Here is an 11,153-nt window from a genome sequence, read left to right as displayed (position 1 = left end):
ACGTCAGCGTGCCGGACGCCCTGGGGCGGTGTGGCGCTGTGACGTCAGCGTGCCGTCGCCCTGGGGCGGTGTGGCGCTGTGACGTCATCGTGCCGGACGCTCTGTGCGTCTGACGGTATCGCCGTGCGGCCGCCAGGACGGAAAGACCGCGCTGCAGGGCGGCAACAGCCGCTTCGTCTCGGCCGACAACGAGGACTCGGTGCTCGTGCGCGCTAGGACGGCCGGACAGCCGGAAATGGTCAACATCCGGTCACACTCGGAGCGCGCGCAGGCGAGCGGCACCACGGCGCAGGAGGACGAAGGCAATCTCAACAAGGTGGAGATCAACTACGTGTGAGTACCGGCCGCGCCCACCTAATTTGTGGGCTACTGGGTGAATTGAAAGCCGTCTTCGGTCAAACAACTCTGAGAGAGTCCTGTCAGTGATGCTAATTGTCAGATCTTGTAATGAATTCGTCATCGCGTCATTTCCGTACATACTGTTAAGGAATCGAATTTAATCAGCCTTTGACGTGGATAAAAAAAAATACAAAAATACGCCCACAAATGCCAAGTGTCAAGAATTTGAGTGGTCAGCAGCCGAGCGTTTGAAATGCGACTGACTGCGTCTTGTGACGTCGTGCAAGCTACAGCGCCCAACGTGTAAGGAAGCATTTTGATTAGCCGCCGTGGTGCGCACGACTCTTCTTGCGATCGGGTTTAGCTTTCGTTGTTCCTATGTGGATAGCGCACAGCTGATACTGACTGGCGGAGTGGAAATTGCTACTGGCATATTTAGACAAGCCGTATCGCCACTAGCGGATTTGATCCTTCTCCCTACGGCTTTGCAGAGCTTTGTTCAAGTTCACAACGGGATTCCGCTGATCCATTCTTAGTCACAGCGGCACTATCTGAGGATCATAAAGGAGTCCCCGCGCACCGCCTTTTGTTGTCCACCGCTGACGCACGCGTTGCGCTGGGCTGCAGGAAGCAGTTTCCAAAAGTTCCAGGACAAGCGGCTGCGGCTACATGAGGGCGGCGCGGAGGAGCTGCGCGTGGCGCGGGACCAGGGCCGCCTACACGAGTCGCTGCTGGACCGGCGCGCCAAGGGGCCGACCGTTACTGCAAGTGATGCCGCCGCGCCTGCCTCAGCAACTGCCGGCAATAGACCGCGTCTGTGTGAACAGCCTGTCGGCCCCGGGAACCGTGCCTCCGGCCGGCGGTTTACATCTCCGATGGACTACAGCGTCCTGGACGGCATGGCGTCAGTGTCGGTTGACGTTCGGGACGTGGCGGCCGGGCGGTTGTCGGTTGACGTTCGGGACGTGGCGGCCGGGCGGTTGTCGGTTGACGTTCGGGACGTGGCGGCCGGGCGGTTGTCGGTTGACGTTCGGGACGTGGCGTCCGAATGGTCGTAGGTTGACGTTCGGGACGTGGCGTCCGAATGGTCGTCGGTTGACGTTCGGGACGTGGCGTCCGAATGGTCGTAGGTTGACGTTCGGGACGTGGCGTCCGAATGGTCGTCGGTTGACGTTCGGGACGTGGCGTCCGGACGGTCGTCGGTTGACGCTCGGGACGTGGCGTCCGAACGGTCGTCGGTTGACGTTTGGGACGTGGCGTCTGGACCGTCGTCGGTTACCTTCGGGACGTTGGCGTCCGGACGGTCGTCGATTGACGTTCGGGACGTTCGGCCGGCGGGTTGTCCGGTTTGACGTTGGGGATGTGGCGTCCGAACGGTCGTCGGTTGACGCTCGGGACGCGGTGTCGGCCAGCGGGCGGGTCGTCGCTGGTGGACGGACGGCCGCGCCGCCGCGCTGGGTGTTCTCCTGGCGCCGTCGGGCTGAGACTGATCACTGCCGACAGTCAGTCAGCACACCGACGACTGTCTGCCGCACGAACTGGCACGGCCTCAGTTGTGGGGCGGAAGTGTAGAGGCGGCTGGACCTGTCCAGCTTTTGCCCGCTGGCTGTGTCGGGCAAACCGTCACCAGTGTCGGGCCTGAGGCGTTGGCGTTGTGGTGGGGATGAGCGGCGATGTCGGAATAGCTTTGTCGAACGGCCAGCTGTCAACGCCAGGTCACTTGTCATCGTCATTGTACTGAGTCGTTGGAGCGTCTCATTCGGGAACATTTTTGTAGCTGATCGGAAATGAGCAGCGACCATTGTCTTCGATCGTTGGATTCGTGCGATGCGTTGTTTTAATAATCGTCGACCCGTTGCGCCACGCCCTGATGTAACAAGGTCATTACACGATAAACTGTACGTGAACGAAGTGAAGCCGCTGATGGCCGAGCTATGCTATGCTCCCCAGCACTTGGTGCTTGGACCTAGTCCTAAGTTGTTCGGCTTAAGCAGTAACCGCTTATCACAGCACAGTGCGACGTCTGTCGCCGTGTGGCTGTTGCGAGCTTTGCCATTTTCCCAGATCTGCGCAGGTTACCCGGAAAGTCGCCCTCCCGCTTTTGGGAAGTAGGGCGATGATGGCGGCGCCATTTCCGCCGACGCCTTGCAGATGTGGCGGCCGCTTTTCAACTGGGGAGTGCGCCATGTAAGGCCGCCATTGTGACGTAACTTTACCCTAAATGGCCGATTGGGGAGCGCGGTAAGAGGCCTTAACTTCGTTTGTGCCGCAAATAAGCGCCGCCGGGCGATGTGCCACGTGACCTGGAGGCTGTTCTGCCTCGGGCTTGGCGCAAACTGATGCTGCAAAGTGCTGCTCGCGACGCCGATGTGTGCTGCAGAGGGTTTTTGATTTTCTGCTGCGTTCGGCCAGGACGGCTCGCAGTCGTGACGTAGGGGGAACGCATGGGCGCCTCGTGTTCTGTGCTGCGGAACTGGCCGCGACTGATAGGACCGTGGCTCTGGCGACCGATGGCTGGTCACCGCTTCCCCTCCCCCCCCCCCCCTTCTGACTCTGACGTGTCGACGACATTTCGTAAATCGTTGCTGCAGAACACTGAAACACTTCCATCGGGGGAAGCTCTGGTACGCCGAAGAGCCAGGGCTGTTGAAGCACGTGCAGCTGCGATGCATGATCGTCAAAGAATAGCATACTCTGACATGATCTCGTAGCTGGACCATTCACACGGCACTTGATCTATCTCAATATCAATGCAGCCGTGAGACGAAACTGATTTGCCGTGTTCTGCCACACGTGTACGTATTACGTTATGTAACACCTAGGAAGAATTCGCCCAATTTCCGAAAGATTTGTGAGGTCTCAATGCTGTGAGATGTGTGTATTGGTTAGTATGAGTGGTTTTATTTGCATGCGTTGAATATCAACTCCGTACATCGATACCTCTAGCCGTCACTGCAATGCATGGGCTAACCATTGCATTGGCCCTCGTGCCTTTACTTCGGTTACATCTGTGGCAACTGAAGGAAATCCAAGAGGGTGTTATTTTCCGCTCCCTTGTGTGTCCTGCTGATCCTGTCCTATAGAAAATAGCTAAATGTTAAAACATTGTTACTTTCAGATGTATTATTCAGCATAACGTAAATGCGTGACGATACACCAAATAAGATACCACTATTGGAGTAAGGACTTAACTGTGCTTGTAGGTATGTGCAGTTTCTCGTTTTGGCTCAAACGTGACCTGACCTGACCTGGCCTGAATTGTTCCCTGATTGGGCCGTGTGACATGACAGGTTTTTAAATATTGTCTGAGTCGTGACGCAGAATCGATTGCGTGCATCAAGGCATGACCCGCAACGAGCGCAACTGCGGTAATGTAGCGTTATGGAGGGATGCGCTGCAACATCGGTCCCCAGTTTGCGTGCATGCCCGGAGACGAAACGTCATTGTTCATGCGGCATACAAAGATGAAATCGCATTTTTGGACTGGTCGCGCACGCGCAAATTAAATGCTGAGTACGTACACATTGCACTTCCGTGCATATTTTCACTTTGAAGCTCTGGTGGCTTTCGGAGGTCAAACTTTTATGTCGCCGAGCTAAATTTGGGTATCGAACTCCTCTCAAATTCGACAAAGTTCCGCTGATTTCGTCGAATAGCCAGACGGACTACAGTCACTGTCACTGCAAATGCTGAGGGCGTGATCAGATATTACGTTTACGTTTTAGGTTTGTGGTGCGTAGTACGTTATGTAACGCTTAAAAGTAGTTCGTCCAATATCCGACAGGACTGGTGACTTCGATCGAATGATTGCTTTATCCGTCGGTCCTAATAAAAGCTAATGCTGAACCGCTCAAATGTGCTGTGCTCGGGCCCTCCATTACACCAATGATCCATCTTACAGGCTGGGATCACTTCGTCTAATGGGAGGCCCCGCCTTTGAATCCCGGCTTGTTTTTGCTTGGGGAATTGCTAGCTGCTACCGCAAGTCGGGTACGGCAGATGTTTTACAATAGTCATCACAGCCCAGTAAATCGCACAGGCGAAGGCAAACATTCGATTTCTTAGTAGGTACAGCGAGATGCTAAGGTGCCTTTGTATTGGCCGTGTACACACATCTAAATCATTGACAGATAATTGTTATTCTGGGGAGAATACATTTACAGTTTTTTTTTCGCTTGTTACGAGTGTCAGATAGCAAACTAATCCTTCCTGAACGATGGAAATTAGTCTCCTTCAGTGGCCCAGCCAGGCTCGGCCATTCACGCTGTCTTGTAGCCAATAGCTTCGGAGAAATTAACCACAGCTTCATAAAGTTTTCAGCAGCGAAAAGAGCAAGTTTCTTTTTTTTAAAATTGTACAATAGAAAAAACGTTTAGGCGTTGACTGCTGTTCGACGAGGCGTGGTGTTCCGACAGCAAGACAATCGAAACAAAATCTGATTGACCCCGTTTCACGAACATGGGAAGCGTAACGTTTCCCATGTTCCCATGGGAAACGTAACGCAACAAGGAAACGAAACGTAACGCGATATGTCATGTTTCTTTAACGCAACTTGAAATCGTACGTTTTCGAAGTGCGAAAAATCTGAATGCTACGGTTCCAACGAAGGGCTCAGTTCCCGAAGACTCGCAGCGTCTTCGGGATCAGCGATCACGGGATCAGCTGGCGAAGCTGGAAAGAGAAAGACACTGGTGTTGGTTACATTAGCGGTCGCTGTACGCGCCGTTGGTCGGCCACTGTGTGTATGTATTGAATAACCGAGGTTGTACGGAAGAACCCGAAAAAGCTCGTGAAATTCGGACCCGTCTCGGTGACCGGGAGTTGGTTCGTAGCAAACAAGATTGTTATTATCTTGTCGAGGAAACGGAAATGTAAACAAATGAAGTAGTTGGCTTTTGAGAGCCCAGGGACATAGCTTTTAGCACTACATAGGACCACCTCTCCCTGGCAGGCTGAGCTGTATCGGTGTTTTAAGAATGCTGGCGTAACTTTGCAAACATTTGGCCTTGAAACTTGGCTTGCCTAGAACGAAGTCGCGACATTGATCAGAGCGTCTTGACTTGGGTGTGTACAGGTCATCACGCGCTTGAGCGCCAGCCATGTCTCCACCAGTCTCGGGTGTGTTTTGGGACTGGTGCCAGATTTCGACGACCAGTGCGTGAGGACCTGACACCAATTGCACGAAGCAGACGAATGTACCGGTTACACATCACTAAGTGATGTAAGCATTATCCTACGTCGGTGATTAAACCGTAAAACGACCAATAGGACCTTTTTCGAAGCCGCTCTTGAATACACCACTATGGCCTACACTGAAAAGCTTGGGACATGACGTTTGCATAAACAATTAGTCCAGTAAGATGTTAGCAGCGTTCACTCAAAATACGATCATTTCTGCAACATTTTGGTTGCAAACCCTCTGGAAAACGCAAATAATTTCATATTCCCTAACCTCACTGGCTATGATTGTCGCGCCCTGTCAGCTCTTAGACCAGCCAATTTTCAAGCCACAGTGCCTGTAAACTTATGCAAACATTCTAAGAACGCCGATACAGCTCAACCTTCCAAGCGCGTTAAGGAGAGGTAACATTATGTGGTGCAAAAACCTTATGCCTGGGCTTCCAAAAACATTAAGAATGTTTCATTCGTTTACAGATCGCTTTCTTCAACATGATAGTAATAATCTTGCTTGTTATGACCTCGCCCGCCCTACGCCTGAAAAGCCGTCTCACTGGGAGAAACCAATGCAAAAATACTGAGGGCGGTGTTTACAGCTCCTGTGCTTAATTAGAAACTGGGCTGGCATCCGAGCGTCTCTTGCTTAAGCCAAATGATGACTCGTTCTGCTTAAGTGTGGACCACCAATTGGAGCGTCGAGCGAGCTTCAGCTAAACGAGGCCTAACCATCGCAAAGCTGTGCTGTGTTCGAAGGTATTTGCGTACAATGGATACTATTGGATATCGATAGATGTGACCTGTGATGTGTCATATCAGGCTGGATGCGTGAATGTTATTGTTTCAGTATCGGCCCGGTCATATCAAGAAATAAGCTATATCAATGGAAGCACACTGACAGAAAGTCTAAAAATTGTAGATTATGCAAATCTTACGCATCTCGCTTAAATCGTGTTCGATTCGAAACGTCAAATTCGACCACAAATCTAAGAGATTGGCGTAGCTTGACCTTTGACCACCTGGGCTTGCTAAAGCAGCCAGAACGACAGCAATTCGTTTCACAGTGATACAATAGCACGCGCTCGGGCGTAAACCAGTTAGACCCCCTCCAAATATTTTTTTTTCCAAAGTGACCTCTCAGCGGCATAAGCCTTTGGAACGGCGCAGCCGCGCCAAACTTTGCATTGCTTTAGGCAATTGAATAGTCAACCATTTGGTATCAAGTTGGATACACGTGTAAGGTCACTGCCCCTTGATAGGTCAAAGCCAGGCCAAGGCGGTCATTGAAGGTAATTCCTAGGGAATCGTTCAATCTGATGCGGCAACGGAGTGTTGGACAAAGTCTTGCGTCTTCGAGGTGATTTATTAGACAATAGGGCATGAACCTCAGACAAAAGTCAAAATCTTATTTTTTACTCGAGGCATTGCTTATAGGGTTGTTTTTGACGTTCATTTCAGATTTTTGTCACAGGGACGTCGAAAGATGTGTATGATAGACTCCATGACCTCACAGCAGGTCGCAGACCTAGAATGATCTCAACCAACTTTTTTGGAAATATACCAGCCAGCGTAATCCTTGGCGCTTATTGAAATCTAAAAATCAAAGCTAGATCGAGGTTTTTAGTGAACATGGCCTTCTGAAGGTGGAATGAGGTCACTTAACTCAAATGAACATCGGAGACACTTTGCCTCGTAGAGGCATCTGGCTAAAGGTAGCTGCATGAGAAGGTATGCGGGCACTTCGGACACCGATCTGGAGATTGAACGTACTTGGGCTTATTTGACTGAAAGCTAATGACTTAGGAACCCCAACATTTTACATAACTGAGTTGACATACAGACCTGAGTTGCGTGTTTCTGGCTCTCTTACTATTTTAGATCTTAGGGGTTCAATGACCCGCTGCCCCACCCAAGCAGCGTCGCAATCAGCTGGCCATCTTGGCGTGCGCAAAGAAAACAGCTTGCGAAACGTTTTTGTAGTGCATTTTCTTTGAAAACAAGCGCTACTGGCAACTTTTGAAAAATTACCAGCATAAGTCGGAGAAAAAGTCACAGGTCTTACGATCTCAAGATGAAAGATTTAGAGCTCTGCCACGGACAAAAATGATGTTGCATGAGTTATTTAAAATGTCAGCACTGTGCTCAAAACTATTAAGAAGTCATCCCGGCAAAAGCCTCATGCGGAGACCATGACGCCCACAGAAGGACAATCAATTCACTTAGTTTGATCTTCATGATGAAAGCCCTCGTCTTTGTTATCACCCCACCCGTTCCAAACCGCGAAAGGTGCCATTGATCTGTAGTGGCGTCAACCGGGCATTGATTGCGAACACGTTTCATTGTGTAAGTACCTTTCACAGTCTGCCCATTCAGCCTCGAAAATTACGCGAACAGGGATGGTGCTCTCCAAGCCCAAGATCATCAGCCACACGGACATAATATGTGAGTAACCGTAGCGCCATTCATCGGATGTGAGCCCAGATAGCAGTCAGTCCTTTAACTCGGGCCTTATGAATGGGCGTTTAATGAGGTTGTCTTGGCATGCGTTCTGCTCAGCGCTATGCCATTTGTTAAAATTGTGTGAATGTTTTGTGATATACTGCTTAGTTCTGTCCTTCTATCGCTCTTACGCTCCGGACATGTGCTAAATTAGGCTCACAACAAATTATTCATTCGCACTGAATCACGCATTCGTCTTGCTGGCGAAAGTTGTCTGCTTTGTGATAAGCATGATGCACGGTTTGGCACAATCGGAGAGAAGTCCATTCCATTAGAGACATTATTTCGCTGTTCGTTTCTGACATTCCTGTAATCTGCAGAGAAATGCCTTCTTAGATAGGCCCAGTGCTAATGGAAGATAACACAGCCACCGGAGTCACGCGAGCTGCGACACAACCACCAGAGTCACGTGGGCTGCAACACAGCCGCCAGAGTCACACGAGCTGCGACACAACCACTAGAGCCAAGCGAGCTGCACACAACCACCAGTCACGTGAGCTGCGACACAGCCACCAGAGTCACACGGGCTGCGACTTGCCTTCGTGGTTTGACGGTGAACCTCTGATATTCTCTGTTTTCATCGCGTAGCTGCATAATGTGCTTGTTACATTACATTGGTTTGCATGCAATACGATATTTGGAAAACGCGCATGGCTCGTGATCTGCATGCGTGTAACAAGTGGGAGTATATCACGAAAACTCGTCTGCGCAAAATAAATGATATTTACAGAAAACGATTTCACAGGGTATAACCCAGTCGATAGTCAGTTAACGATGCACTGTTCGATGGTCCCGTTCAAGCCTTTTGGATGCTTTGACACAAGGTGGTTGATGACGAGGTATAGACGCTTCCATCAGTTCTACCAGACATCATGCATCGCGAATGACCTTACATGTCGGTCGTTTTTCAAAAAATTTTCATCTTTCGCGCGATCTTGTTATAAAGGCAGGGAAAATCCAAAACGCTTTGATCAAAACAGTCTCATTCTGAGCACAAGTATGTACAAGATTTTCCAAAAGTGCAGTTTGCTCAAACCCATCAAACTTTAATCTGAGTGATGTCCGAAACAACAAATACTATTTAAACCTCTTAACCTTAAACAGGTACAGAAATGTTGTATTTACAGTTCATCCTGCCAACAGATAAATGAGACGATCTCTGTGTTTATCCACCAGCATACACACATTACTGTCAACTTTTGGTGTTCAGTTGGTGGGTCTCAGGGGGCATCAGCTGCATTGGCTTTTAGCGCCTGTCAGCTCTTACTGGGTTTCAGTATCTGGATAGGGATGATTGCGCTATTACTACTACACCCTTTATTCCTACGTACCAGTCTTCAAAATAACCGTTCTATACAAAACTTATTTTATAGATGGCTCTGCCACCTCAGTGTTTCCTGACCGCCCTAAAAGCAGCAGTGCCTGGTGACAAGTAAACTAACGCAGCACCGGCGCGGCGCCAGCTGAGCGTCACCATCTCCACGCCCGCCGGAGGACAGCGCCCGTCCTCCCACGGTCGGCGTTGCGTTTGACCGCCACCGACGCCGGGGGCGCGCCTCACTAATTCATCACGCTAATTAGCGCGGGGTACCGACCCGTCGGCCGCTCGATTCGGTGGGTTATTTATCCGTGCTTTCGGCGGTGCCGGCATCCCGGCTTGGCTGGCGGTGCTGCCGCTCGTACAAGATTGATGTCGCCTCGCGCAGCGGCCCGGCGCTGGCGGGGAGTCGCTCTCCCTGCGCCGCGGCCGGCCGGCGGCCCGCCCCGCGCACCGGCACACCGCACGTGGGGGGTGTGTGGCCACGTTGACTGACCGCGCCGGTGATGGAGCGGGCGGACCGCCGAGAACGGTACGTGATCGCGTGACGCGCCTCTCGGCGTGGACGGCGGTAGATGGCGGAGTTGCACGCGGTGGAGTCGAGGGAAGACGTGACGATCGCCGTCGGTCGACAGCGGGCGGTCGAACCGACATGGAGTGGCTTCGAGGCACACCGAGCCTGCTTCGGCAATAGAGGGTATGGAGGCCCAAGCACTTCGCAAAAAAACTCGAGAGATTTTTACAAGGTACCCTGAAAGATGACATGCGCGTGGATTTTGAATGGGGCTTGAAGATTGCGAGAGCCTCAAGCATGATGGGTCGCGCTTTGCGATCGTGCACTGCACTGCACTGCACCGCACCGCCTCGCGCGCAACACCGCACCGGTGACACGGACGCCAGCCGACCTGGCCAGAATCAACGTTGTGCCTGAGCAGAATACAAGCCCCTGTAATTACGGGCGAGACGGCTGGCTGGGCAAGTTATATTTGAACTATGATTAATCCAGCTTGCGGGCACAGAATCAGAGGGTTTGTCATACTTCGCCTGCGTCATCCCGTCCCCAATTCAGTACCTGCCTGGTCATGTCAGCTCTCCCAAGTCCCAGGTGGTTAGCTGATACCTTCCAGGAATGACAGCGGTGGGCGGGGGGGGGGGGGGGGGGGGGTAGCGCGAAGCCTGACGAGCCCGCATCCGTGCTGGAAAATGAGCCCCTTCATATCAAAACCCCTCACAAAAACTCCCTCACAATACAGCAGTACACCTGTGCCCACTGAAACCGTGTTCACACCTTCAATAAACGCGTTAATGGCCAGCAGTTCGGAGCTGCCGTAGGCGTGACAGGACTGCTTTGACATGACCTGCCATGGTATGACATGACTGTCATGGCGCGACTGGCACGCGGCGAGTCTTTCAGTGAGCTGCCTGCCGCCCAGCGGCGACGGATGTGTTTGCTCCGCCCCAGCACGCGTGTGTCCCGCCTGCCTCCGTCGGCGCCGCTGCCTCCCGCCGCTTGCTGGCCCTTAGGCACGCCTGGGCCGCGCTGTCGCCCGCGGCGACGGGCGGCTCGGAGGCGCGACCGAGCACGTGCAGGTGGGCACTCTGCGCTGGCGGAAGACTTGTTGGCAGGCTTTCATCGCATGCTACACACGGTATTGGTACGGCCTGATGCACCTCATGTGCAAAGGTGGCAGGGTCGTCACAGCTAAGGCCGGTCTCACCACATTTGTTAGGGCTGATGGAGGTTCAGACGGAAGTTAATCAGATCTCTTTGGAAATAATTTTGATGGAAAAATCCTTTTTCACAATATATATATATATATAA

The sequence above is a fragment of the Pollicipes pollicipes genome, unplaced genomic scaffold (genome assembly GCF_011947565.3).
Source record: "Pollicipes pollicipes isolate AB1234 unplaced genomic scaffold, Ppol_2.1 Scaffold_3447;HRSCAF=4054_pilon_pilon_pilon, whole genome shotgun sequence".
Taxonomy (NCBI): domain Eukaryota; kingdom Metazoa; phylum Arthropoda; class Thecostraca; order Pollicipedomorpha; family Pollicipedidae; genus Pollicipes; species Pollicipes pollicipes.
This window is presented reverse-complemented; position numbering follows the sequence as displayed.